Source organism: Mobula birostris, chromosome 13 (assembly GCF_030028105.1).
Source record: "Mobula birostris isolate sMobBir1 chromosome 13, sMobBir1.hap1, whole genome shotgun sequence".
NCBI classification, from domain to species: domain Eukaryota; kingdom Metazoa; phylum Chordata; class Chondrichthyes; order Myliobatiformes; family Myliobatidae; genus Mobula; species Mobula birostris.
The window spans coordinates 64024992-64030991 of record NC_092382.1 but is presented as its reverse complement, the minus strand read 5'-3'; positions in this window follow the sequence as shown (position 1 = coordinate 64030991).

Genomic DNA, 6000 nt, shown 5'->3' with positions numbered 1-6000 from the left:
GAAGGGCAGTAGATGTAGTGTATATGGATTTCACCAAGACATTTGATAAGGTACCACATGCAAGGTTTACTGAGAAAGTAAGGAGGCGTAAGATCTAAGGGGACATTGCTTTGTCGTTCCAGAACTGGCTTGCCCAAAGAAGACAAAGAGTGGTTGTAGATGGGTCATGTTCTGCATGGAATTCGGTGCCTCAAGGATCTGTTCTGGGACCCTTACTCTTTGTGATTTTTATGAATGACCCAGATGAGGAAGTGGAGGGATGGGTTAGTAAGTTTGCAGATGACACAAACCTTGGATGTGTTGTTGATAGTGTGGAGGGCTATCTGAGGTTGCAGCGGGACATTAATAGGATACAAAACTGGGCAGCGATGTGGCGTCCGGAGTTCAACCCAGATAAGTGTGAAATGGGTCATTTTGGTAGGTCAAATATGATGGCAGAATGTAGCTTTAATGGTAAGGCTCTGGGCTGTGTGGAGGATCAGAGGTTCCCTGGGGTCCGAGTCTATAGGACGCTCAAAGGAGCTGCGCAGGTTGACTCTGTGGTTAATAATGCGTGCGGTGTATTGGCCTTCATCAATCGTAGAATTGAAATTAGGAGACGAGAGGTAGTGTTATAAGACCCTGGTCAGACCCCATTTGGAGTATTGTGCTCAGTTCTGGTCGCCTCACCACAGGAAGGATATTGAAGCCATAGAAAGGGTGCAGAGGAGATACACAAGAATTTTGCCTGGATTGGGGAGCATGCCTTATGAGAATAGGTTGAGTGAACTCGGCCTTTTCTCCTTGGATCAACGGAGGATGAGAGGTGACTTGACAGAGGTGTATAAAATGATGAGAGCATTGATCGTCTGCATGGTAAGAGGCTTTTTCCCAGGGCTGAAATGGTTGCTACAAGACGACACAGGTTTAAGCTGCTGCGGAGTAGGTACAGAGGAGATGTCAGGGGTAAGTTTTTCACCCAGAGAGTGGTGAATGCGTGGAATGGGCTGCCGGCAACGGTTATGGAGACGAATACAATAGGGTCTTTTAGGAGACTTTTGGATAGGGAATGGAGCTTAAAATGGGGGCTATAGGTAAGCCTAGTAATTTCTGAGGTAGGAACATGTTCGGCACAACTTTATGGGGCCAGGTTGCTTGTATTCTGCTGTAGGTTATCGATGTTTCTATGACTAAAGTGTGGATGGGAGATTCATCACTCAGTAGAACAGAAACCATATTTTGCTGTCGCGCTGGAGTCATCCGAATGGTATTTTCCCTTCCTGGTGTCACAATTAGGGATGTCTGGTGTCGAGTCTAAGGTATTCCCACGGGACTGGATTAGCAGCCAGTAGTCCTGTTGTACACCGACACCAATGACATAGGTAGACAAGGTGAAGAGGTCATGAAGAGAGTTTTTAGGCAGCTATGTAGGAAGCTGACAAACAGGACTTCAAGGGTGATTATCTCTTGCTCCCTGTACCACGTGCCAGTGAAAGTAGGAACAGACTGATTTGGCAGGTGAATGTGTGGCTGAGGAGCTGATGCAGCGGGCAGGGGTTAAAGTTATTGATCATTGGGATCTCTTCTGGGGAAGGCGTGACCCGTACAACAGGGACGGTTGCACCTCAGCCTTAGGAATTCGAAAGTCCTTACGGGCAGGGTAAAAAAGTTAATACGGATATGTTTAAATTAGTTTAACAGGGTGATATGAATCGAAGTGACAGTGCCAAACATGAAGTAGTTGGTTTACAAACAGAAGCAGTGTGTAGTGAGACTGTTAGCAAGGAAATTATGATAATAGGGCAAAAATGCAGTCAACAGGATCAGCTGCAATGTAAAATTGAAAAGCGTGTCTACAGTACTGAGGTGTTACTCAACAAGGTAGATGAATTTGAAGTACGGTTACAGATTGTCGAGTATGATGTTGCAGGCATCACTGAATCGCGGCTGGAGAAAGATTGCAGCTGGGAACATAATGTCCAAAGGGTACACATTATATCGAAAGATAGGCAGGAAGACAGAGCGGTTGTCAATGCTCTGTTGGTAAACAGGGGAAATCAGATCATTAGAAAGATATGACACAGGTTCGGAAACTGTTTACTCATTATGGATAGAGCAAAGGAACAGCAAAGGTGAAAAGACTTCATTGGAGTTGTATACAGAGCCCCAAGCTGTCGTAAGGATGTAATCTACAAATTACAACGAGAGAGAAATAAATCATGCCAAAAGCGCATATTCAATGAGTTTTTTTTTTTAATGCAGGTAGATTGGGAATATTAGGTTGGTGCTGGAGTCCGAGAGGAGAATTTTGTGGAATGTTTAGAATTTGAATTATTAGAGCAGCTCCTGGTTGAGCCGACTAGGGGATCAGCTATTTTGGATTGGAAGTTGTGGAATGAATAGGACTAAATTAGAGAGATTAAGGTGAAAGAATCCTATGGGACAATTGATCATAATATGATCGTATTTTCCCTGAAATCTGAAACAGAGAAGGTAAAGTCAGATGTATCACGACACAGAGGAGTATAGAGAAGTACAGAGGCAAGAGAGGGGAGTTGACATGAATTGATTGGAAAAGAACATTGACAGTGAGGACGATAGAGCAGGGAAGACTGGAATTTCTGGAAGTAGTTCCGACGGCACAGGATATATGCATTCCCAAGAGTAGGATGTAGTCTAAAAGCAACATGACACAACCGTTACTACCAAGAGAAAGCAAAACCAACATAATAGCCAAACAGAGTATTAGTGGGAAATTCGACAAATGGGAAGCTTTCTTATACCAACAGAACAAAAAAATCCAATAACCACATTAAGACTGTAAAGATGGAATACGAAAGTGTACTAGCCAATCATCTTAAAGAGAATCGCAAACGTTTCTTCAGATACATAAAGTGTAAAATACAGTCAACAGTGGATATTGGACCGCTGTATAACGATGCCTTAGAGGTAGTTATTGGCGATAAGGAAATAGCGGGAAAACTGTATTTTTCACCCGTCTTCGTTGGATGTTCGAAATGTCAGCAGTCATGAAGTGTATGAAGTTACCATTAACAGAGGGAAAGTTCTTGGGAAACTAAGAAGGTCTGAGCGTAGACAAGGCACCAGGATCTGACGCCAAGGTTCTGAAAGACATCACTAAAGAGATTGTTTGTCGCATTATCAGTGACCTTTCAAGAAACAATAGATTCTCAAATGGGTCCAGAACACTGCAGAATTGGAAATGTCACTCCACTCCTCAAGAGGAAGAAAGGAAATTATATGCCAGTTAAGCTGACCTCATTGAATGGGAAGATGCCGGAATCGATTGCAAAGGATTCTTTCTTCTTTGATCAAGGTCTGAAGTAATCCGGGGAGAAGGCAGAAGATTGGGGCTGTGAGGAATATAAGATTTTCCATGATGATATACTGAAGAAGACTCGATGGGCCAAATAACTCGGTTCTGCTAGTACGTCTTATGGTCTTCAGAGAACCTGAAACGTCCGAAGTTAGATCCACAAGTTTAAGATCTGAAGTTAAATGGAGAGACAGAAAAGTCTGCATATGTAGATTGGTCTGTTGACAGGCCCCAAGGTAGATCGGGAAGCTGACATGTTTGAAGTTAGATTGAGAGGTCAAAATGACTGAAGATAGATTGGGAGGTGAAAGGGTTTGAAGTTTGTTATGGAAGCCGAACATAGGTTGGAATTGAATGGACTGAAGTTAGATCGGGAATCTGAAAGGCCTGTACGTAGATTCGGAGGCTGACTGGACTGGAGGTAGGTCGGGAGAATGAAATATCAGAAGGTCCATCCTTGAAGGTGAATATTGTCTTCCACGTGAGACCGCAGACAAAGAAAGTAACTGGGACTTATCTGATAGAAACGGAGACTTATCTGGTTAGCTGGCGGTTAATAGCGCTGCTCCTCAGGAAGTGGTGTTGAGATTGCGTCGTTACACGTAATATGTAAATGACTTGGATGAGTGAATAGCTGGCTTTGCTTCCACATTTGCATACGATACCAACATTAGTGGAGGGGGAGCCTTGTTTGAGGAACCCGGAGGAATTCACAAGTACGAAAACGGATTGAGAAATTGGGCAAGGATTTGTCAGATGGAATTTAGTGTCAAGAAATTGATGGTGATGCACTTTGGTAGAATTACTAAAGGCGCAAATAACTTCCTTAACGGTGCGAAAATCCATTCATAAGATGTGCAAAGAGATGTTGGTGTTATCGTGTAGGATTCTCTAAAGGTTAGCATGCAGGTTCGGTTGATAGTAAGGATGGAAAATACTGGGTTAGCATTCATGTCGAGAGGATTAAAAAGTAAAAGCAAGGATGCAATGCTGAAGATTTATAAATCATTGGCCATACCACATTAAGCGTATTGCTTTGAGGGGTGGACCCCATATAGAAAAAAGGGTGTGCTGAAGTTGGCGAGGGTGAGGAGGAGGATCATTAGAATGCTGTCGGAATGCAAGTGCTATCTTCAGAGAAGTGTTGGATGGTCAGGTCCTGTACTCACAGGAGGTTAGAAATGTGAGCTGAGATCTCACGGAGTATTAAATGGCCGAGATATTGTGGACCAGATTGCAAAACCTAAGAATAGAGGAGTGTCCAATTAGACGAGATATGATGAAGCATTTCTTCAACCAGAGGGTGTTAAATCCAAGGAATTCATTGCCATAGGTGGACATGGAGTACATGTACTCGTGGACATTTAACATAGAAACATAGAAAACCTATAGTGCAATACAGGCCCTTCGGCCCACAACGTTGTGAAGAACGTGTCCCTACCTTAGAAATTACCAGGGTTAACAGTAGCCCTCTATTTTTCTAAGCTCCATGTACCTATCCAAAAGTCTCTTAAAACATCCGATTCGTATCCACCTCCACCACTGTTGCCGCCAACCCATTTCATGCACTCACTGCGCTCTGCGTAAAAAGAAAAAAAAAAACTTATCCCCTGAAGTCTCCTCTGTACCTACTCCCAAGCACCGTAAACCTGTCCCCTCTTGTGGCAGCCATTTCAGCCCTGGGAAAAAGCCTCTGACTATCCACACGATCAATGCCTCTCATCATCTTACACACTTCTATCAGGTCACCTCTGATTCTCCGTCGCTCCAAGGAGAAAAGGCCGAGTATAAAGTGAAGGTTGATAGGCTCTTGTTCAGCAAAGATATCAAAGTTTACAGGAAGAAGGTAGTGGAATAGGATAGAAAGATAATAAATCAGCCATTATCGGTGGACAGAACCGAAGCGCTGAATGGCACAAAGGCTCCCACATCTTCTGGTTATCGACGACAGATTAGATGTCATTTCGCCTGTCTTAGTCACTGACAAGAGTTTATTGAGGATGACATTTCGAAGTACTTTTAATTACCGAATCACAAAAATTGAAGTCAGCACAATTGTTCAGAACTCTGCCAGGAAAATTTGAGAAGCTCACCCTCCCTTCTGCCAAATGGCGAGGAGAGAATGTTCTGTGCCCCGTTATGCATTAGCTGCACAGCATACTCAACTATACGCCTCGGTGTGTGACCTACCTGTTGCAGAAAGCTACGAAGTAGAAGGAGTTGTTGAAATTGGCTTTCTGCTCAGTGAGCGTAAGATTCAAGTAATTTGCCTGTTTCAGGAAACTCCGACGAATCCTACTGACAAAAACGTCCATTGTTGGGAAACGAGTTATAAATGCCTGCAAGATAAAAACATCGTAGAAATTACAACAGAAAAATTCCGATACACACCCGTCTATCGACGCTGCACTGCTATTCAGTCAGATGTAAGGGTATATCAGAGATCCCCTCCGGTTTCTTTCACATACATCCCACTCTACTGAACGGCGACACGTTTCCTTCTCGCCTCTTCGGCATCCCGGGATATTCCAGATGAGACCGAACCCCCCAACGCCCCCACCATTCTGGTTCACTACAGCCACTGACTCTAGTCTGGCCATTGACTCGCCTTTGTTAAACCTGCCTGTTTAAAGAATTCCAACTAATTTGTCAGGTGTAATTTCCCCATAAGGTAACGGTGCTGA